The sequence below is a fragment of the Hippopotamus amphibius genome, chromosome 12 (assembly GCF_030028045.1).
Source record: "Hippopotamus amphibius kiboko isolate mHipAmp2 chromosome 12, mHipAmp2.hap2, whole genome shotgun sequence".
Taxonomy (NCBI): Eukaryota; Metazoa; Chordata; class Mammalia; order Artiodactyla; family Hippopotamidae; genus Hippopotamus; species Hippopotamus amphibius.
In genome coordinates, this window is record NC_080197.1 from 58,717,272 (window position 1) to 58,741,669 (window position 24,398).

The 24,398-nt window shown below is 38.2% G+C and overlaps 1 protein-coding gene across 4 annotated transcripts in view; it reads right to left on the minus strand.

The window, feature by feature from the left end:
- Positions 1–24,398, minus strand: part of RASSF8 (Ras association domain family member 8) — a 119,330-nt gene that overhangs the window by 65,760 nt on the left and 29,172 nt on the right. The window contains exon 2 of one of the 4 annotated variants that reach the window (XM_057702081.1): positions 13,015–13,111. The exons of the other annotated variants lie outside the window; for them this stretch is intronic. The gene's annotated coding sequence lies outside the window, so the exon portion shown is untranslated. The remainder of the gene's footprint in view (positions 1–13,014; positions 13,112–24,398) is intronic. 4 annotated transcript variants of the gene reach the window in all.

A 24,398-nucleotide genomic window follows, 5' to 3' on the forward strand; every position in this document is an offset into this window, starting at 1 on the left:
CCTCCTAATTTTCCACTAATTTCTAATTTAGTTTCTGGCTAAAATCTAAGCTTTTGGTTGGTGGCTGACCAACCTTCCTAAACCAAAAGGAAACACTAGTGAATGAGAAAGTCTCTGGCCCCAGGGCCTCAAAATCTATTAGGTATCAGTTAGCTGTTCCAGGGTTACGGCAACCAGCTGCCTAGAAAATAAGTGCTACAGTACCAGGAGCCTCGTGGAGAACCAGGATGCCGGCCCGCGCATATCTGCTCCAACATCACCACTATGTCCATTGATTTTTATACTGGATCAGAGAATAAATCAGTAGCTATCTGGCCCATCTTAAAAACAGCAACAACAAAAAACAAAAACAGCTTTCTTCGGATCCCACTTTCCCCACCAGCTATCCTTTATTTCTTGTTCCTTTTTCATTTTCTTACCTCCCATTCTCTATTGAGCTAGCTCCTGTCAGGCTCTTACCCCCATCACTCTACCAAATCCCATTTGTCACGGTCACCAATCACCTTCATGTTCCTAAATCAAGAGTCAGTATATCTCCCCCTCCGCCCAATACACTTTCTTCTCTTGGCTGCCACTACACTGCAGTCTCCTGGTTCTCCTCCGTCCTCACTGGTGTCCCTTCTCAAGCTCCTCTTCTCTATGCTTTCTTAATGTCCGAGTGTCCCAAATCTATTCTTGGTCTTCTACTCTATCCTATCCATATTCACACCCTGGATCTCATTCAACTTATAACTTGAAATGCCATATACTTGACAATTCCCACATTTATATTTTTAGCTCCGACCTCTCTCTGACTCCAGCCTCACATTCAGATGCCAGCTCAACACTGACACTGGGACATCCAGTAGACAACTAGAAATCAACATGCCTCAAAAGGAACTCTCGATCTTACCTCCCTAATCTGTTGCACCCACACTCTTTTACCTCAGTTCAAACCACCTAGAATGCATCCTTTTAGGTGCTTAGGCCAAAATGCCTACAGCTGGGACTTCCCTGGTTGTCCAGTGGTTAGCACCTTGCTTTCCAGTGCAGGGGATGCCGATTCAATCCCTGGTTGGGGGGAGCTAAGATCCCACATGCTTCATGGCCAAAAAAACCAAAACACAGAACAGAAGCAGTATTGTAACAAATTCAATGAAGACTTTAAAATTGGTCCACATCAAATAAATCTTAAAAAAAAAAAATGCCTACAGTTAATCTGACCCCTCTCTCTCACTACCTGTTATCCAGTCTGTCAGGAAATCCTGTTGGCTCCACCTCTATCCACCCTACCATATTCTCACCTGAATTGCTCCAACAGCCTCCTAACAAGTCTCACTGCTTCTATCAGTGCTTCCTCCACCTCCAAATTGACTATTCTCAACACAGAAGCCAGAAAGAAGAGAAATAAAAGAAAAATATAACAGAGACATGAACTTCACTATGTAAGTGACAAGACAGAATAAAGTACAGTTGACCCTTGAACAACATAAGTTTGAACTGTGTGGGTTCACTTATATGCAGATTTTTTTCAATAAATGCTACAGTACTACATGATCCACGGCAGTTGAATCTGTGGATGCAGAGCTATAGATACAGAGAGCCAACCATGGGACTTCAGCATCCTCAGATTTTGGTATCCGTGGCGTGTCCTGGAAGCAATCCCCCACGGGTACCGAGGGATGACTGTAACTGGATACTTACACCTGTATCGTGACTGCAACAATTGTAAGTGCAGGGTGCTAACAGGAAGCTCAAATACTATCAGGCACACCACTGTCTGAGACAGAGTTTTTTAAGTCAGGGGACAACTCTTTTTCAAGTGATGAATTAAATACATTTTCCCTTAATTTACATAATAGTTTCATTCCTGGAAAAGTAATCACATTTTAAGACAATGCAAAAGTGCTTTGTATATATGTGCAAAAAGTGATGTCCAGCTGTGGATTTTCAATGGAAAGCAGAATGGGCCTTTTTTTTTTTTTTAAGGTCTTGGGTATTTATTTATTTATTTATTTATGGCTATATTGGATCTTTGTTGCTGTGTGCGGGCTTTCTCTAGCTCAGTGAGCGGGGGTTACTCTTCATTGCGGTGTGCGGGGTTCTCAGTGCAGTGGCTTCTCTTGTTGCAGAGCATGGGCTCTAGAAGCACGAGCTTCAGTAGTTGCCGCACATGGGCTCAGCAGCTGTGGCACGTGGGCGTAGTTCCGAGGCATGTGGGATCTCCCCGGCCCAGGGATAAACCCGTGTCCCCTGCACTGGCAGGTGGATTCTTAGCCATTGAACCACCAGGGAAGTCCAGATGGGCCATTTTTAAGTTTTTGTGTGGGACTGTCCTGTGCACGATAGGACGCCTGGCCTCTCTGTCACCTATTCACTAACTGCTGGTGGTATCTCCTCAATCACTGTAGCAACCAGCGATTGCATATCCTCACAAATGGCCTCGCAAATGTCCCAAACACTCTTAATGGAGGAACCTCTTCTGCTTAGAAACTCTTGTCTAGAAATAAAGTCTACAATCTTATAGCGTTTGCTGATTCGTAGTTTCATCAAAAGAAGTGTGAGCAACATAGTGAAAAGCACAAAGTGCCATCCGTCTTGAACAAGGGGTTAAAATTTAAATTTATTCCAGAATATCCTAGTACATCCATCAGTTCTCAGCCCAGATAGTCCCCTTGTCCTAACATGTTGGTGAGCTTGGCTTTCTTGTGACATGAGGTGAGATTATAATAGCTGGCAACTACACATGACACACAATTTGAAACCTTGGGAATCTGCTACAATGTAAATCCACTTTGCAGCATGGGAAAGTACCCGTGTACAGAGAAGAAACACTGGACTGATTGGGAATTAAATGATCTGGGTTGTAATTCAGACTCTGCAAACAAAGAGATGTATTTACCTATCTGACAGATCTTCATCTATTGGCTAGGCAGCACTGGGCCCACAAAGAAGAAAAGAATTTTTGCCCTACAGAAGTCTAGAGAGAGCAAATCAGTCCCCAAATGGGTCTTCCTTTCTTCAACTTCAAATCTGAATCTTCAAAGTACCTTCCAAGTAAAAAATAAAATTAAGGTTTTATGTATATGCTTGCAAGATTCTATGGTGTAGCACAGGGAAAATACAAAATGAAGCTGGCAAGATGGTACCAGAGCTAAGGTAAAGGCGCTCATATGACATTATTTTGCTTTTCACATGAGGATATAAATATAATATTACCATATGAAATTACTATTTGGTTAATAGTAAAAATCACTATTTATATTTCTGCCTTTTGATATAATGAAAAGATTGAGAGTACACATTCAAGTGATCCTTGGAAGCAAAATGGAACAGAAATGGCAGTATCAGCCTGTTTTTCTAAAAGCGTTATTTGTTGCAACAAAAAAGTGCAATCTTTAATCATTTCATCTGTCACACAATTCCTATTCCGACAAGGCAAAATTTGCAAAGAATCTGCACAAATTGTCCAGTGACTGGAGCAGCTCACAGGAGAAAATGTTCAAGTGAATGGGACATTAAATCAACTGGCTGGAAACAGTATAGCTTTCAATGTTATCTATTTATACCTATTTTTTAAAGTGAGAATATTTTAAAGTAGCAACTTCCTTTTGAAGAATAAAGATATGTTAAATATTTAACTTCTTGGAGACTATAAAGAAATTATCAAGAATAAAAAGGGTGAATAAATTTCCTCCTTACAGAGATACCTTAAGTTTAGGTTACTCCAAACCAGCAATATTTCTGCTTATCCTCCAACTAGAACTTTGTTTACTTATAAATAATTTTGATCCTTTCAATTACCACAAAGCCCAGAGTCCCTAAAAGAAAATCTGTTTCTATCAAACTAGAATAAGAATCCTGTTTTCTAAAATCAGTCATCTCCTTCCCATCCATATTCATATTCACACCAAGATGTTCTTGTTTATCCCCAAACACATCATGCTCCTTATGTGCCTTTCTTGATTTTGCATATGCTATTTACCAGCTATTTTAGAAGGCCTTCTCTTGCCTCCTTAAAGACCTATTCACTTTTTACATACTCAGCTCAAATGATCTCCCCAAGCAGCTTTCCTTAACCTCTGCAATTACAGTACTTCCCCATGTGCTCCCATAACACCTCCTTCATTCCACTACTACATAATTTATAACATAACCATAGCCATTCACCACCTGTCTACCCCCAGTAGCCTCTCTATAAGCCAAAAGACTGGGCAGTACCACAACGAACAGAATTACTGATGAAGAGAAGAGTTACGGAAGATAATGGTGAAAGGCTCAGATCCTTTTGCAAAAGATCCAAACCTTGAGGTCTATTATTCCTCCAGATTTGTGTTATTTATAAATTAGTATAAAAAATCAAATCTGGTACGTATATTACATACATCCTATCAATTTTCAAGGTTCAGCTAGCAGATTTTTTTCCCAGGGAAGAAATACATCTCTACAACTGATGGCCAAAACAAGTGCTTTTGATTCACACACAGTCTATTAAATGCATATAAACATTCACACTTAACAGATTATTTACCCAAAGAAAAAATTCCCCTATTTAGATTATGATTCACCTAAAAAATAGGAAGCACAAAAGAAAAAAAGCATACCACAGAGAGCTTACAGGGAAAGTGGGTGTGGTTACTGAGCACTACAATTCATGTCTTTCAATGTCAAACAGTGCTTAATTGAAACAATATAGACTAAACTTCCACCGTAAACTGTGGAACCATGTGTGCAGTTAGTTATGATTACCACCTACAACGTCAAAAGATGAAAGAAAGTATGAGAGGTAAGTACGTAACACAGCAGGAATATCCATATACAAAACTTATCCATCAGTGCCACTAAGGTAATTCGCAGAGATGGAGAGGGGATTTAACAGGTATCTAGTTTCCAGAAGTATACTCCATTCTTTATGAAATCACAATTCCATTTCATCTTTACAGCCACCCTGTGAGATAGTTATTATTAATCTGAATTTAATGATTTAATGATTTCTGATAAGCTCAGAAAGATAAATGTGACCTCACTTGTCCCATGTTCCCCCATCTCACTCAATGGACAATGGCTCGAGTCCTCTGAGCCTGCACCACAAATCAGGCACTGGGGATATATGTATACCTAGGGTGACCACTTATCCGGGTTTGCCTGGAACAGCAATGGTTTACATTGTTATCCCAGTATAACTATCAATAGTACTGATACCATGTTTTGCTCTCCAAAGTGTCTGGTTTTAACAATTATACAGTCTCCTTAAGTATAAAAGAGTGAAAATCTGCTTATATAAAAATATATCTAGCGTGTGTCTGAAACAAGACTGAAGCATTTGGGAAAAATGGCACTATTTTAATAAAAAGTGATGACAGTTATCATTCATTGAATTTTTTACATATGAAGTCCTTTACATATATAATTTACTCTTACCCAACATTCGAGTGAGAAAACTATCATTTAGAGAATTCAAGGTCACACAATTAACAATGGGTTAAGCTGACTGGTACGCAGATTGATGACTCCAGATGATATGTGGCAATTTCTGAAACTACAGACACAGCTCTTCGGGACATCCTGGAAGGAAGGGATGAGGATGAAGTGAGAGGCCAGGAAGACTATCAAGGGTGCCCTTCCCACAGTGTGAGTCTCTTTCCTCTAACTCCTAGGTCTTTGGTGGGACTACTAAGTGATGTGGTGGTGGTGTATGTTTGAAATAAAAACCACTAGAAGAGAAGATTTAACACTGGGCAAAAATGAAGACCATACACGGAGGCAAGTCAGACAGATGAAGGGATGCTCATTTGACAAAGGACTCTAGACTGAGCAAGATTACGGGGAGATTTTCATAAGCTTTGAAACTGGAGGTTGAGGATAAGTTTCCCCAAATTTCTAAGAAGCAAGTACACCCCAGCTGAAATGTGAAAAAGAGGAAAGTGAAAGAGAGGGAGTGTATAAGTTCAACTGTTGATATAACATGATGTTACTTTGCAGTAAAAACTATGTTTTTCCCATCTGATGTGAACCTTTTTAACTTGATGAGACTATATATTCCTTAAAAGCAGAAACTATGAACTCCATCCTATTCTATAACTTTCACGAAATACACTTTAGGTAAAAGAAACTGCCTTGGCAAAATTAGAGAGAGGGTTATGACATTATTACTACCTTAGTAGATCTTAAAAACAAAAAAATAATTTTGTATATTCTCCCTACTGCATTCAGGTAGATGTAGGCACTGTCTTAATTTATTGGGATAGAAACCAGGTCATAGAGAATGACTCTGCTAAGACAACAGTCACCAGTGTACCCAGGAGGAGATGTGATCACAGTCTCACATAATTACATACTAACCTCATTTTTACAAACCTAACCACATGGAAGAATGCAAACCAGCAATAAATATTCACCGAACTCTGACCAATTCAATGTGCAATCTGATAATGGTACATACCTTCCTTTAAGATTATTCTGGCGATTAAAAGAGTCAATCTGTAAAGAATCCCGTGTAATACACACACACACACACACCCATTATATAAGCTTAGAAAACATAAATGCATGTTCTTTGTACACAAAGATACCCAAGAAACTGTTAACAATGGTTACCTTTGATTAAAGGATGAAAAATGAAAGGAGGTAATGTTATTTTGCATTTTATACCTTCCTATACATTTTAAACCTACTGGGTTACTTTAAGTTAGCAATTGTTTTAAATACAAAAGTTAATCCTTAGTTGCAAAGGAGCTGTGGCGCCCACAAAACCATTAGCATTACTGGAAAAAACAAGGTCACCATTAAAAGCCGTATTCAGGAAAAATAACACAAGTAAATTAAAGCAATACTTAAGACTTGAGAAGCACATTACCTCTGTGAAAGAGGGGACTGGAGGTAGAAGGGAGACACAGAAGGGTGACTGGTTAGGATAATCCTGTTTATGAAGACTAGACTAGAATAGGTATATTTCCTAAAAGTTTCTTAAATTTCTTGCCCAGGTATAATCACTGTAAACAAAATATGGAGTCAATGGGGAAGTGGAGCAGAGACAAATAATAAATAAAAATATCTACGGAATTAAAATAAATGTCCTGATCTTCTCATTTAAACATTTGACAATGTCACTGGCGATCAATATTTGAACATTTAAGCTGTTGTGACACTTGATATAACAGACACAGGGAAAGGGCTGAGATTTAAACCTAGGGACACACTGTTCTTTATCATTCCCAGCGATGTTGGACCCCACACTTTCAGGGAGCACGATCCCGGATACACAGTATATACCACAGGCTAATGTGAATGGCAGCCTGGGGATGCAGTCTGTTCAGCCCTGCCCAGAGACTGATGATCTTAATTACTTGATTCTGTGCATAGTCCATCTCAATAAATATATCTTTATGGTAATTTTTTTTCATTAAGGCATATGATGAAATCTTAGACATATGGCCAATCAGATTTTAAAAAGCAATCTATTTTCAAATTTCTGAATACAAATATATTTGTTTTAGAGAATCTGTAATAATAATGTAATAGGAATAGTAATAATGATTTTCCTATAGTTATACCACTTGGAGGTAATCATCAACACTTTTTTATATTACCTCTTTATTTATTTTCTGCATAAATACAGTTAAAAAATACAAGATAATTTATATTATGTCCTTATACTGTCACTTTTTAGATTACTATCATTTTTCCATTTCATTAAATAGTTAAAACTACGTACAGATAAATAAGAAGGTAGGTAGACAGAAAGACATAGATTTCATTACTGGCTTACAGAGTACTAGTCTACCTTCTAGTTGCATTATATGAGCATTTTGATCTTTCTTACTTCTCCCACTGCCAACATCAGGAATTACATGTCTGCTTATGTCACCTTTTGTGTACCGGTCTCCCATATATGTGTCATGTACATGTTTTTTACTCTTTAATAATGTGATATACCAAATATGATATTAAAATTGAAAAATCTTTAGATATACATCTGTTTGTATTCTTTTAAACTGTCTACTAGGAATTACAAACTAATTTTTCTTTTAATTTTTATTTTATAGTGGAGTATAGTTGATTAGCAATGTTGTGTTAGTAGCAGGTGTACAGCAAAGTGATTCAGTTATACATATATCTGCTCTTTTTCAAATTATTTTCCCATTTAGGTTGTTAAAGAATACTGAGCAGAGTTCCCTGTACTATATAGCACGGCCTTGTTGGTTACCTATTTTAAATACAGCAGTGTATGCATGTCAATCCCAAATTCCAAAGAAGACATACGGATGGCCAAGAGGCACAAGAAAAGATGCTCAACATTGTTAATTATTAGAGAAATGCAATTCAAAACTACAATGAGGTATCACCTCACACTGGTGAGAATGGGCATCATCAGAAAATCTACAAACAGTAAATGCTGGAGAGGGTATGGAGAAAAGGGAACCCTCCTACACTGTTGGTGGGAATGTAAACTGGTACAGCCACTATGGAAAACAGTATGGAGGCTCCTTAAAAAACTAAAAACAGACCGACAAACTAATTTTTTAATTGGGTGTTGATTATTTTCTTACTGACCTGAAGTAGTTCTTTACATATGGGTATTAACTCTAATTATATATATATATGTGTGTGTGTATATATATACATATATATATGACATATAAAGAGAGAAAATACTTTTTGTGATTTGACATATGCAAATTTAAATTATTTTATTTTTAATGTAATTACATTTTGAATCATTCCTTTTTAAATCTTTGCATCTGTATTTTAGTTTATCTTTCCCTAAACACAAAATCAGATATTCTTGAACATTCTCTTCTAGTATATTTATTACTACATTTTTATACTTATTTGTATAGATGTAATGTCATTTTTAATCAATAACACATTATTCTGGGCTTTCCATTCTGTTTCAAGTATTGTCTCCTTTATCAACATCATACTATTTGTTAATTACTATGGAGCATTACTGGTTCTCCTTTATTATTCTTCACATAAATATTTCTTGGCTCTTATTCTACAAATACGAAATTCAGAATCACTGACCTGTTAAAAATTCCTGCTGAGGTTTTGATTACATTATATTAAACTTACAAATCAATATAAAGAGATCGAAAATAATTAATGAATTGTCTTCCATACTGAGTCTCTGTACCCTGAGAGGAAAGTTTAATGGCTTCCTTCCTAAATGCCATTCACATTTCTCACAAAGTTTAATCCTTTTTGTTGCTGCTATGAATGCACTCCTTTTTCCTGGAACTGGTTATTATTACCATATAGATCATGATATCCATTAATTTCCATTATCTACAGTGGAATTTTACTGCATTTCTATTAGTTTTAGTTGATTGTTTTTGTGATTTTTTTTCCTTACCTACAAATAAATTTATCCTTCTTTCCAATAGTTTTCTCTCTCACTCCTTTTTCTTTTCTTAACACACTAACTAGATATTTCAAAGCTATTTTAGACAGTAGTGATGACAGCTGGTATATTGCTAGTTCTCACAGGAGATAAAATTCTTGTGTTTCATCATTATTAATTAGTATTTTGGCTATTAAGAGCTTGATCTCAATTTTGTTTATAAAATTATAGATACTTCCCATACAACAGAAAGAGTAAATATCTCTCAACAGTGAGATAATGGGTGATTTTATTTTCCTTCACATCTTCCCAGTAAATTATTATCTAGGTTTTCTAAATCTACCTTTCTACATTTTAGAATTCAAATTTCACTGATTTATGTTTTTAAAAAAGTCATCCATTTGATTAAGACTCAAACATATGTGGAAAAGTATCTACGAAAGTATTCTCACTTTTCACTTACAGATAACTACAGTCATATCCCATAGCTGCTAATTGTGTATATATTTGTAAAATCAGACTTGCCACAAATTCTTCCAATTTATTTTCCAAGTTTCCTAAAATGAATGGACACACACATCCTTACCTCTCACTATTTCTCTTAATGTTCCCTGCTTCAGGAGAACATTTTTAACTCCAAATAATCTTGGTTAACAATCAGATTGCTATCTTGCAGAAGGCAAGAGAGAAGCAAACCCTAAAAAAGCTTTTTCTTTAGAAACAACGTTGTACTGTTGCTTGTGAAAGACAACAGATCTAAAGATAATGTCTGTATACCTGTTTCTCAAAGTAAACTTATTCTGCTGATAAAAATACTTCATCCTCTTTATCAAAATACATTCATGCTTAGGTCTACAGTACGAGATGACAGAAAATAAAATATTAACAATTTGATATTAGGAAATTCATAACATTCCCAGATCAGAGCTCCATGAAAGCCAGATTCTAATACTGTTAATATTAAGATCTGCATGTTAATAAATGTTTGTGGCAATCTCTTCAAATCCTCATCAAATCCTGTTTCTTTCATATTTCATTAAGTAACCACTACACTGAATCTGTCTTGCCGTCTGAAATAGAGACACATTATCAGAAAAATACCAACTTCCAATATAAATAGCTAAATTTTTCATTTTTACTCTGTCAGGGAAGTTTCAAAGTACTAAAAAAATGCAAACTGCTACCCATTTTCTAAAAACAGAAATGAAATAATTAGGTCACAATAGATGGCTTCTTTCTCAGAGGGAAAAAAAAAAAAAGATGATGATCAGTGCGACTGGAATGTTTATTGTCACTGAAATTCTTCAGGCCTGGATTCCAAGTACGCGTCTTGATGCAGGTTACTATGACAACTTAAATTACAGAAAATATCCCTTCTTCTATCAAGCTGTTTCTCCACAAGACCATTTCAAGCCTCCTAAAATCTGTAAGTATGAATTACCTATAACAACAATAAACATCCTTTACAGGTTTTATTCAGAAGTGCCCCCATCTAAACCCTTAAAACCAAGAACAAGCATATAAAAATAAATTCCATTAAATCTACATGGGACAGAGAATCTAAGCTAAAGATACACATACAAAGCTTAAAATATAAAATGTTGAGAGTATTCTGAAACTACTTCCCATTAGCAGAGGCACAGAGGGTATTACCACCATATGCTTCATTACAGAAACTATGGGAAATTAGTTACAAGGCAGTTTTGAAAGAAGATTATAGAGCTAAGCCTTGTTTACCATGATTTTCCCCTCACTAATGCTTTTTACAGGAAAGGACCAGAAAAAGAGGGTGTGAGAATATTGCAGTCCTATTTGGAACAGAAAGAGAAGCAAATAAGCAATCTGTAAAATCTAAACTTGTTTTACCTAATCTGTCTTTTACACAAAACATGGGCTTTATAGTTTGCTCTCACACAGCTTCAATTTTATAAACCTAACAAAGATGCCTTGTGATAAATAACAGTGTGAATTATTCTCTATCCTCATTCTCTAAGAGAATAATAATGGCTTGAGAATAATTGTATCACTATGGAGAAATGTGATTTAGTAGAGATATTCTGATTTTAAGACAGTAAAAATTTAAAGTAGCTCCATTAAACAAAAAAAGGTAGCTTTACAATGTAGCAATATTAAGAAGTTCAAAGCTGGTTTTGCTGCTTATCAAAGTTTAACACGATCCACAATACATGCTTTATTTGAAAAGGCTTAGGGAGCTCATGTACCCTATTCTTATGAGTAAGCTGGTTCCATACCCAGTATAGCCAAAAACGTTTAAGTTCAAACAAAGCTTTATTTAAAAAAAGGAAAAACAGAGCAGTATGCTAAATGCTGAAAGAATCTCATTGCTCTTGAAGTGAAGAATCAGACTGTTACTGAGCATTTGAGAAGAAATAGCAAAAAATGAAAACTCTTCAGCAGTAAACTCCAAGCAATTCATTTCTCTCTCCGACCTGTATTAGTAAGTACTAGTGTTCCATGAGAAACAAAATAATTGCAAATCCAAATGTACACAATCCCTAAACGTTAAATCTGAAGTACAGTTCCTTCTTGGTGTAACTTGCAATAAATCCTCCTATATAGAAAATAGTTAAAGTGTAAAAGAAAGATCTGCAGAACAACTTCATCAGTAATGGAAGCTAAAACTGAAATTTAAGTGACTATCTAATCATGGAGAGAACTTTGGTCAATGGAGCTACATAAAACATTTTTTCCTTATGCTTTTCCTCTTTAGACTGTATTACAAATAACAGGGCATTACTGGATATAATGAAATTACCTTATCAGAATCAGACTATGTTTTATGCTCAACACTTGGAGCCTTCTAGTCACAGTTTTTGTTCATACCCAAGCAATGCAGCAGAGTCCACAGGAGAACTGAATCAATGAGGATATGAACTTGCGGTTTTAGGAATCTACTCCTTCCACAGAGTCTAGCAATTACTAGAAGGCTCTAGGGGGAAATTAATTTATAGGAGACCTTCAAAATTCATCATGTAGGCAAAAATGCAAGCACATAACTTTTGCAAATGAGGACTAAGGTATTTATGTGACAGCATGCTGGCTGGTGCCCTTAAAGAGTTTATTCACCTGTAAAGTATGAACAGTTTATTCAGAAGTGATTCACTTATTGCAAACAAGGTCAAATTATCTCCCCTCTTGACACCAATAAGTCACTTTAACGTTCAAGAAACAAGAGAGCATACACATCAAGCATACAAAAAGCAAGTGGAAAACAGTTGTATATACCCACCTCAAGGGAGTTTGTGCCCCCTTTATTTAAGGAAGCCAATTACTGACACTTATAGAAATGGAAGTGCAAACTATAGGACATATTTCACTTGCCAAGACCTTCTAATCTTTCACTGTTAGAAATACTCTTCTGTTTTAAGAGGCTGCTGATTTAAAGCATTAGCAGAACAGTGCTCAGGAAGCCCAAGAGCGGTGATACACCAGTTTGCAAAATTTTGCCTCAGATTCCAAATTTCATGAATCTAGAATTTATAATGCAGTGGCAAAAGATATTATTGCTAACTACACTTTGTACTTATTTAAATAAAGGGTTTACAAATGATGATTCACCAGTGAACACAATCTCTGAAAGTCTCCCAAAACTTTGAAAAGTTTTCTTAAAAAGTCACTGTAAATGATACTCTTCTAGGATGTATCGAAGGAGTACAAATTTTCAGACTCACCTTACTGTGCTGGAGTCCCCAAGTGGGAGCAGTGTGAGGTAGTCCTGAGGAAGGGCAGAGCACCAGACAGGTATTCTAGGAGGAGCTTTACAGGCACCTGAAAAGGTACACAGTGTTCTTACAGTCCTGGCTAATTTTTATCTTAGAAATGCTAAATCACCCCATTTTAACTTCTAATCAAAAAGCAAAATACACAAGCTTTTAGTTTCAAATAGTTTTTCCAAAAAGAATTTTTCCTCCCCTCCTGGACCCTCCCCTCTAGTCATTTGAATTGTAGTACTTCTGGGGTAGATTTGTTTGGTTTGGTTTCAATTAGTATTTTGGGGCCTTTGAAAGACGAATTCTAGTTGTTTCTTTAAAAGGTCATTTGATGCGACCATGGTGTTCTAGGAAAGACTCTGTGCCTTCCTTTTCTCCTGAACAAAATTCCCTGCAATACCACAATAATTTCTTGAAAGCAGTTTAGCAATTAGACATTTGGAAAATTGCCTAAAGCCAGGGCCTCAAAATGAAGTTGAAGGAGAGAACTTAGGTTTTCAGTCTTAAAAAATAAAAACATGCTACATTCTTCCTTGGTGAGCACAAATGACAACCATTGGCTAACCTAAGAAAGAGGGTAACTTGGCACCAGTTCTTTTGACTATTCTATTGCCTAATACAGTGAGAATGTGAAACTCTGCCATGACATTAGTTATAAAGAAAGCCGAAGAAAGAAATCTTGGCCACAAGATGGGAACTGATGCAATTCTTAAGTCTGCCACATTCAGACTATGCCCTTAACAGACGTTTCTGCATTTATTTATAGAAAGGTTTACTTTAGTAACAAGACCATCTTCCATTAACCATATTTTCTTTTAATATACCGAGACACTGAACTACTTTTATTATGAATAGAAAATACCACCCCCAAAAGTTAATCCTTAAATTCTTAGCTATGAAATAATACGAAATATCGGATTAGAAACAGTGTAAGGAGAAAGAACTGGTGGACCCCAAATCTGATGCAAGCTATCAGAAAATATATACATTTCAAACACAGCTGAGGAAGGGGGAAATTAGTCTAGTTTCCCCTTCCAGGATGGGGTTCTCCCCTGCTCAGCTTCTAAACCCCTGGATGGAGACACTGTTTCCAAATCTGGTTACTAGACAAATACTTCCTATAAGTTAATAGTTGTCATAAAAATGCCATTCATTTCCAGATTACTTTTCCATGGTGTTATAGCTACAAGTGCAAAGGTGCACTGGTACATGCTTCCAAGTTTTAAAAGAGAGTAGCAGTCACATTAAAATATTTTTCTAATGAAAATGAACAGGCTTTAAGCCAACTAGATACCATAGAATTCCTGTTTCATCCTCTTCTATTAGATTGGTTAGAGCCGAATGGCTTCAACTAGACCAACCTACCTCCTAAAGAATCTAGAAGACAGACACACATTTCAAGCTGATATGCCTTTGGTGAAAGAGCCTGTACACAGAAACGTGATGTCATCCAAAAAGTAAGGAAGGGTCAACCCTGCTGGGAGAGAGGACTGGCAGAGGCCTGGGTGGTGACCAGAGGGTGGTGAGAAGAGGCAAAATAGACTCACCACCTGATTCCTGCCTTGGGCCGAGAAGCAATCTGGAATCCAGTTTGCTTGGCAGAGGGATTCTTATGTATCTAATTCAAAATTTCTTTTCCTATCCATCTTTTCTTCTTTAAAGCTTCATCACTCTTATCAATTTTGTTTTCCAGAAAGTCTTTTGGAAATGAGAAGTGGGCATTTGAAAAGCAGTTTCTAAAATTGACATAATCATTATCTTCTTTTGTCTACAAAATAAGGTTATCACAACTAGAGCCAGACATTTAAAGGCCAAGATAATTATGGTGCTATTCCCTCATATATAATTCAAAATGACATAACTTACATATATGCTGACATTAAAATCTCTCTTTTTAAGATTCTTATAACTGTAAAGTTGTGGATGAGTCGAGGCTCTTTGGGATAGAATGACTGGTGTCCTAGTCCTGCTGGTGGCCTAGGAATGTGGGAAATGCCAAACCTGGCAGGAAGGGAAGGACTCACTTCTTGTACATCTGTCCTCACCTCTCTAGTCCCCAGTGAGGTCTCAATCGTCTCCCCACCAATTACTACAACCATCCTAACTATTCAAAACACCAAATTCTATCATTCTACTGTTTTTAAAAGCCTCCACCAATAAAAGTTCAAAATTCTTTTGTTTGGCTTATAACTGTAGTGACAATATTTTCCTTACCACAAATACAGACGTAAGATCTGGCAACTATGAGAGGCAGTAAGAAAGCTGAGATTTAAGCTGGGGTGATCTTGGAACGTGGATGATGTCCTGATGCTCTACCTGAGCCTCTCCACATCCTCACAGGCCACCGCTAGCTCATTTCCAGACACCCTTCTGAAGCCACCACATGACATGTCCAGCCTCTCCCGCGGCTCAGCCTCTTGGCCTCTAGCCCGCCTTCATGCTGGTGTCCCACGCCGAGGCCCAACCAACTCACGCTCCAAGAGACTACCCAAAGATCTCACACCCCCTGCAACCTTCCCTCATCCACACTGATCGTTCCAGATACCCTCACGGGCCCTGTTTCCTGCATCCTCACAACCTGATGAGGTAGGCAGGGCGTAATAAGGGAAGATCAGGAAAGAAAACTAAATAAAAAGGCTAAATAACTGGTCCGAGGTCATACAGCTAATAAGTAGCGGAGCCAGGAGCTGAACTCAGGGAAGCCACTTCAGAGCCCATGATCTCCCACAACCGGACCTCACCATCTCCACGACTATCTCTACTGTAACATTTAGCACAGATTATAATAAGCTGTTGGCTCTGCTTGAGGGCAGAGACGTTCTGCACTGACATTGCCTAGCACATAAGAGGTGCTTGGGAATGAGGGCTTGAAGGTTTTATAGAATGGCAACAGGTTGTTGAGAGGTGCCGACCTTATCATCAGTGAAAGCCCTTACTAGCTAAATGATTTCTTTTACCTAGATATAATTCTCCTATGACTGCATCTCTGAAAAATAGGTATTTATTACATAAGCAATTGAAATGGACCAATAATCAAATTATACCAACATGTGCAACTTGGGATAAAAGGAAGGGATACAAATAGGAATTCTCTATGTTCCAATAACTACATTATTTTTGCTAAAGTTAAAATTAAGGTTATTTAAACATTCACTGGACACCTCTAAATATGTGTAAAGATCAGACATTCTCCTACTATGGTAGCCAGCCTCCAAGATAACCCCCAAAGATCCTTGCCCAGTGGTCTTCATATCCTTGTATATCCTTGTGTATTCTCCTCCCACAATGAGCAGAGTTAATTTCCAGAGCCAGTAGGATATCGTGGTAATGATGTGTGACTTCCAGACTAGGTCATAAAAGACAATGCAACTTCTATCTTGCTCTCTTTAATCACTTACTCGTGTCATAAAGACATTCAAGCAGCCCTATGGAGAGATCCACGTGGTAAGGCCCCCTGCCAATAACCGGTTCAAATTTGCCAGGCTTGTGAGCAAACCTTCTTGGGGGTGGATCTTGGCACCAGCCAAGCCTTCCTGTGGGTGACTTACAACATGGGAGGAAACCTGGGCGGCAACCTTATGAAAGATCCTGAGCCAGAGCTGCCCACCCAGAACATTCCTGGATTCCTAATCCAAGGAAACTAGGTGAGATAAAAAATGTTTATTGTTTTAAGTCTCTAGGTTCAGGGCAACTTGTTATGCAGCAACAGATAACTAATATTTCTACCGTGGCCCACACAGCCTTAATCTAAATTAGTTTATGAATGCAAACAGAAGTTGATAGAAATGGACACAATATCAGGTGATTGCAATTCCTATTCCCTGAGCACAAGCAAAACTGAATGATTAAGAACTCAAGAGCAAGTAAATTCTCAGCAAACCTTCTAAGAGGTGCTGCCTTTTTTTCTTTTTTCTTTTTTCATCAGTAAAGAAATGCAGGCCCTTCATTTGCTTCTAGATGGCTCTTAATGACTGCTGATTAATTGTTGGATATATTCTTTTACTCCAAACTAGGCCCACCGGGATGGATAAGCAGTGGACCACAGGGGCATTTTTATTACTGTAGAAACCAGAAAAGAGCTTATTGCTCTGGCTGTTCAAGTGTCATGGGTGATACAAGAAAAAAGTTTGGAGGAAGCTACTTTCTACTCTCTAAGACATCAGAAAAGTTCAAAACACACATTTCTTTTTATTCAAAAGAGAAAATCAGCTAAATATGCAACCATAAATATTAAACTATAAATAAAATGCAATAGCACATTTTCGTAAGTGATATCCCTTTGTATCCACAAAGTAAATTAAACCCACAAATAATACAAAAATTGGAAATTCTCCTAAATTTCTAGTTTTCCTAATAAAAGAAGGGTAGGAACATTCAGTTTTTTTTCTTCTTTGATACCAAAACTCAGAGATATCCTACATCTCTCAATATAATTCAGCTCTGCTAAGAGCAATATACAATGGTAATAAGAAAAGTATCTTGGGTTTCACATATTCCATATGAAATGTTAAAACAATAAAAAGACTACAGAAACAATAAGGTAGATTTTCCGTAGAAATGAATCCATTATGATGCTATCAGCTATATTAGTCTGTAAAGCAGAGGGCAATGGTAATAACAAAAAAATTCATTTTTAATAAACATTTACTAAGCCCTTACTACAGTTAAAATACAGTAGAAACTATAAAGGTAAATAAGATATGGACTCCTTTCTATCAACTGTGCAATATTTGTGAGACGTAAGTAATATCTAGTAATAATAATAGCAAATAAATGTTTGGGAAGCACCAAAGAGGCCTAAACAAAACCTGCAGTAGAGTTCGTATCCTGGTGGACATTCAGGGAGCCTCTGTGAAATAAGTCATTATATTTGTATTATGGCTGTAAACTTTCTGAGCTTTTCATATTAATAGAAGTCCCCAGATGACAAAGCTCAGGTTCAGAAAGATTAGATGATTTGAACCCAGTGTCTGCCTTTTAAAGAAGTAACAGTAGGTACTCAGTAAATCAGTGCCCAGCCACATACTGCACAATGCAGACACTATTCACAACCCTGTGAGGGTAAATCCTACAGTCCCCATTTGGCAGATGAGGAAACTAAGATTTCAGAACAATTTGGTACATTTCCTGTTCACACAACCAGTAAATGGTGGAGCCCTGATTTGAACTCAGGTGCACTTGATTTCAAAGATCCTGCTTTTCCTACCAGACTCCCATTTCAGGTTAGTTCATATAACCCAGGCAAGTCCTAGTAAGTGTTCAAACTCTACTGCACCTTTTTTTTCTGGCCTAATAAACTGACCCATAGACTGGAGGAATTCAAATGCATCCTTGTCTTCTGATTTGTTATTAAGTGTCATGCAGGAACTCAGAAGAATAACAAAGGAGAAGGAAAAGACAAGCAGAGGACATTATCAATTATTTTTTAAATAGCTGAGCAATCATTTTTGTTTAGACCAGTTTGAGAAATGAATTTTATTGGTTTGGCCAAAAAATTCTTTCAGTTTTCAAGTAAAAATAAAAGACACATTTTTCATTTTCACCAAGAACTTTACTAAACAAAGTATTCACCCTTTTGTTCCACTACCTTCTGCCATTTTTTTCAGACAACTTCATAATTCCATCTTCCCAAAACGTTTTCTTTTTGAGCAAGGAACTGTTCTAGATGCCTTTTACAGTCTTCCAAGGAACTGTAATTTTTTCCATTAAGAGAATTTTGTGAAGACTGAAATAAATGGAAATCCGGAAGTGCAATGTCGTGTGAATACGGTGGATGAATCAGACCTTCCCAGCCAAGCTGTGACAGTTTTTGCTTGATCATCCAAGAAACATGTGGTTTTACGTTATTCTGACAAAAGATTATGTGTTTTCTGTTGAGTAATTCTGGATGTTTTTCATTGAGTGCTGCTTTCAGTTGGTCTAACTGGGAGCAGTCCTTGTTGGAATTAATTGTTTGGTTTCCTGGAAGGAGCTCATAATAGAGGACTCCCTTCCAATCCCACCATATACACAACATCGCCTTCTTCGGATGAAGACCAGCCTTTGGTGTGGTTGGTGGTAGTTCATTTCGCTTGCCTCACGATCTCTTCTGTTCCACATTATTGTACAGTATCTAATTTTCATCGCCTGTCACAATTTGTTTTAAAAATGGAACATTTTTGTTACGCATGCAGAAATACAATCAAGGTTTTTTTCACTTATGTGGAACCCAAACATCAAAGCAATTCACATAACCAAGCTGGTGCACGTGATTTTCAATGCTTGATTTGGATATTTTGAGTATGTGGGCTATCTCCCGTGTGGTATAATGTTGACTGTTCTCAATTATTGTTTCAATTTGATCACTAACAACTTCAACTGGTCTACCCGACCCTGGCACACCAGCCAGCGAGAAATCTCTAGCATGAAACTTCGCAAACCACTTCTGACATGTTTGATCAGCCCCAGTGCCTCCTCCACAAACTGCACAAATCTTTTCTTGCATTTCATTTGTGTTTTTACCTTTCTTGAAATAATAAACCATAATATGCTTCTATCTTCAATATTAAAATGGCTACACAAAAATTCACCAATTTTGATAAATTTTTATTTATTTATTTATTTATTTATTTAATTTATTTATTGGCTGTGCTGGGTCTTCATTGCTGTACACAGGCTTTCTCTAGTTACTGAGAGCGGGGGCTACTCTTCATTGTGGTGTGCAGGCTCCTCATTGTAGTGGCTTCTCTTGTTGTGGAGCACGGGCCCTAGGTGCATGGGCTTCAATAGTTGTGGCACATGGGCTCAGCAGTTGTGGCTCATGGGCTCTAGAGGACAGGCTCAATAGTTGTGGTGCACGGGCTTAGTTGCTCCGTGGCATGTGGAATCTTCCCAGGGCAGGGCTCAAACCCGTGTCCCCTGCATTGGTAGGCGGATTCTTTACCACTGCGCCACCTAGGAAGTCCCGATAAATTTTTCTTTAAATGCACACAGATATGACAGTTGTCACAATACAATCTAACAAAATTGTTTCAAATGAAGTTAAAGACAACTAAGCCCTATTAGAGCCGTCTTATGGAAAAAAACCGAATGTATGTTTTGGCCAACCCAATATAAACTTTACTAGACAAGCTATCCAATGATTACTTTCCCTGGGCTAACATCTTCATACCCCACATGCCAGAGAGTTGTTTTCAGAAGATCAACAGCACAGTTTGGATAAAATATTCATCAAATTATCTAGGTGTCTTTACTGAAGATCTTTTACTCCAATATGAGTTGGATAAAAACCCAAAACACTGTTAAACGCATACAGATTAAAGGATAAACATAACCACGCTATAGAAGCTGTGTTTCCCTATAGAACACTTATCAGACAAATGTGACACTGGGACATATTAAAGAATGACATCAAGAAAGCACCAAGAAAGGAACAGTGATTAGGACAGAACACATGGCTGGGCCAAAGTTTTAAGAGAAAACATCAAACTGACAGCAACGTTAGGAAGGAAAAAGACCTGAAGAATAGAAAAGGAAACGGAAGCAGGCTCCTTCTGTGAAGGAGACACTATGAAGCTGTCTGTACTGCTGCTCAGAAAGTATAAGGCTCTGTGAAGGCACAGTGAGTTTGCAGAAGAATTTAGGTGGATGTTTATGGATCTCAAAGAGCTGCCTTCTAAGACTGGGAAAAATTCAAAGACGATAACTGCCTTTTGATTTAAATGAAGTAAACTACAAAGGTAAAACCAACAAGCAAACAAAAACGGTAAGGTTGTGAACAGTCCTTTGGCAGATACAATTTCTCTAAACACAATGAAAGCATTCTTTGGAGGTTTCCACGCTGTTTTGTGCTGTTTGTTAGAATCACCCCGTTACTGCACCATGGGGTTCTGTCTCACTTCTTCTTTATAGTCCCAGCACCTAGCACCAAATCTGGCACACTCAATAAATGAGGATGAAGGGAAGGCCAGGAGGAGGGTCTAGATAAAGCAGGAATTCGACAGGCTATTTCCTGAGGTGGCAATGCAGGCAGCTGGCTGACAAATTTCTCTGCCTTTTCTCCCTACAAGGAAAGATGGTGGCGGGGGGGGGGGGGGGGGCTATTTTTCAAATGAATGAAGACAACTGTTAATTAACAACCAAACTTGTGGCTTTTTATTGTATTAACACAAATAAAATCTCAAATATTGACTTCAGCCACCACTCCCCAGTCGCCCTGGAAATTTTTCTAAATACTACAGATTGCTCTAGTTAACCTCTTCTTAGCTTATCTGATTTGATTACCCAGCTTTATTGCTATCAGTTAACCATCTGTTCAATACTGCTACCAAACAACAAGAAAAATCCCAAGATTGCTTTTAAAGATCTGACGGTTCTGACTGGAAGGCTGTCTGCACGGATGTTTTAAACTTTCTCCCATTTTTCGTCCTAATGGTCTCAAAAGAACTAATTTTAAAAAGACGCTATCATAAAGAGTGAGTTCAAATACGAGGGATTTCTTTTTTAAATAACACGAATTAATTTCAAGTGACAATGATTTTCATTCTCCATTTAAAACAAGAGTTGGTAGAAAATTTTTAGCATATGTTTAAAAGGCAAAAAATAAAGAGCAAGGAATATTCTACTATTAAAATTGTAAATTACTATAGTATGTTGGCATGTTCAAGTACGCTTTAAACAATTATCTAATTTCCTAAATTGCACTGTTTCATAATTATGTTAATATTGAATAAATGTCCTCATTTCAGTGCAAAAAAAAAGCATAAGCAATAAAGCTACGTTAATCTGAAGAGAAGAGTATTTCTATGTTTAAACACTATTTATGCCAGGCACGTGTGCAGATTACACTTTACCTATTTTTGAAGCCTCATCATTTCCTGCCTAGGTGTTTTAAGGAAGGGACGTCCTTAGATCGTTTCTGGAATTACAGTCTCCCACAGTCTTTGGTCCATTTTCGGTGTACTCTCTTTCCTGGCTGAGAGCATATGGTATTGCCTATAATGCTGTGTTAATAACGTCTACTTTGGCTCCAGGCTCATCAAAAGAAAGATGAGAGGCAAGACTGCACAGATCACATGATGTATCATGGATTCAGTTCATACCATGTTCCAGTTCATACCAGCACAGTGCCCAGCAATGGACCCCCAGGTACAGGAAAAATGGCAGAAACACACAGGGGCCACAATGGGGGAAAGGGGGTAAAGAAGGGGAAAGGATTAAAGCCAAAATAAGTGGCAGCAGCAGGGAGGGGGAGCAGCAAGTACCAAAGAACTTCGCAGGGTTGTGAGGAGCCAGTGACCACGGGGAATGATAGGGCAGACTTGAGGGAAACTCACAGATGAAGCCAAAGGATGTCTAAACTCCACACAGTTTAGAAAGAAACTGGGTTAAGAGGAGCGGCCAGCAGAGGTGCTCACAGAAGAGGGAAGCTGCCCTGGTATGACTCCGAAGACGGCACAGTCCGCACCTCATAGACCCCAAAGGGTGCGTGGAACCCAGGAGTCCCAGTGGTCCAGCTGACCCAAGAAACGAGAAGTCATGCACACTGTACGAGAGCACAGCTCCAAAGAAAAACCTGGCTTTGTCCTCTTCACGTTCTGGAGGTAGCACAGGCCATACCCTAATCCCAGCTCTGCTGAAGTGGCTCTGGGCCTCAGTTTCTCATCTGCAGAGCAAGCTCTTAGGACTAAGTGCAGCTGTGTGTCTTTTAATCGGCAACAGCTCTATGGCCCTGGGAGATGCAGGATCGCAGGGGAGAGTTACCTGATGGATGTAAATCATCAAGGCCATGCCGACCTTTCCGGTGTGGGGAGAACCCGACTTGGGATGTAACTATCTCACCCCTTTCAGCCTGAGGGCAGGCTCTGCTACAGGGCCACAGAGACCAAGAGAACTGCTTGTTGTAAGCCAGAGTTAGGAAAAAATTTCTCTAAACACTTCAGTTTACAGCCCTTTCTATGTGCCAGGTCACTGTTCTAAGTACTCTGTGCACATTAATTCATTTACTTCTCATAACAATCCCTCATTTTCTGATGAGGCCAGAGGCACAGGGCGGTTAGATAACTTATGACCCAAGTCCCCCAGCCAGCAAACGGCAGAGTCTGTACATGGCCCGGCCCTGCTACTGCAGTCTGTGCTCCTAACCTCCCGAAACACTGCCTAGCCAGGACTTGGCAGCTGGCTCTCCTGACAGGAAGGCCTTCTCTCCCCCAAACACTGATTTCAGACATCCTTCCCTAAGTTCCACATCAGTAAGATGGGGTATGACCACGTTCTTCCCAATGGAACGTGGGATATTTTTATGTGAAAATGACTAACAAATGTATGAAAAGATGCTCTGCATCATACGTCACCAGGGAATTGCAAATTAACCAACGAGATCCACTCGCACCTGTGAGAAAGGCCCAAACCCAGAGCACTGACACCACCAGATGCCGGTGAGACTGTGGAGCAAGAGGAACTCATTCATTGCTGGTGGGAATGCAAGACGGCATAGTCACTTTGGAAGACAGTTTGGTGGTTTCTTACAAAACTAAACATACTCTCACCACACAATCCAGCAATTACTCTCCTTGGTATTTCCCCAAAGGAATTAAAAACTTACATCCACACTAAACCTGCACATGGATATTTGCAGCAGCTTTACTCATAACTGCCAAAACTTGAAAGCAACCAAGATGTCCTGCAACAGATGAACAGATAAATAAGCTGCAGTACATCCAGACAATGGAATATTATTCAGCACTAGAAAGATATGAGCTAACAAGCCATGAAAAGACAAAGAAGACACATAAATGCCTATTACTAAGTGAAAGAGCCAATCTGAAAAGGTTATACACACTGTATAGTTCCAACTATATGACAGTCAAGAAAAGGCAAAACTATCGAGACAATAAAAAGATGAGGGGTTGCCAGGGGTTAGGAGAGAGGGAGAGATGAATAGGCAGAGCACAGAGGCAGTGAAAATACTTTGTATGAGGCTATGATGGTGGATACATATCACTATTTGTATGTCATTCGGATACATTTGTCCAAACAGACAGGATGTACAATACCAAGAGTGAACTGTAAAGACAACTGTGGGCTTTGGGTGATAAAGATGTGTTACTGTAGGTTAATTAGTTGTAACAAATGCACCACTCAGGTGAGGAATGTTGACTGTGCGTGTGTGAGGCGGGCAGGGGGTAAAATGGGAAATCTCTGTAACTCCCCCTTAATTTTACTGCAAACCCAAAACTGCTCTAAAAAACTAAGTCTTAAATGCCCAACAACAGCTGGTACGTTGCAGATACTCAATAATTGCTTATTTACTCCTTCACTTCTAGTAATCATTACCTAGAAAGAGGCCACCACCTGCCCAGCCCTCC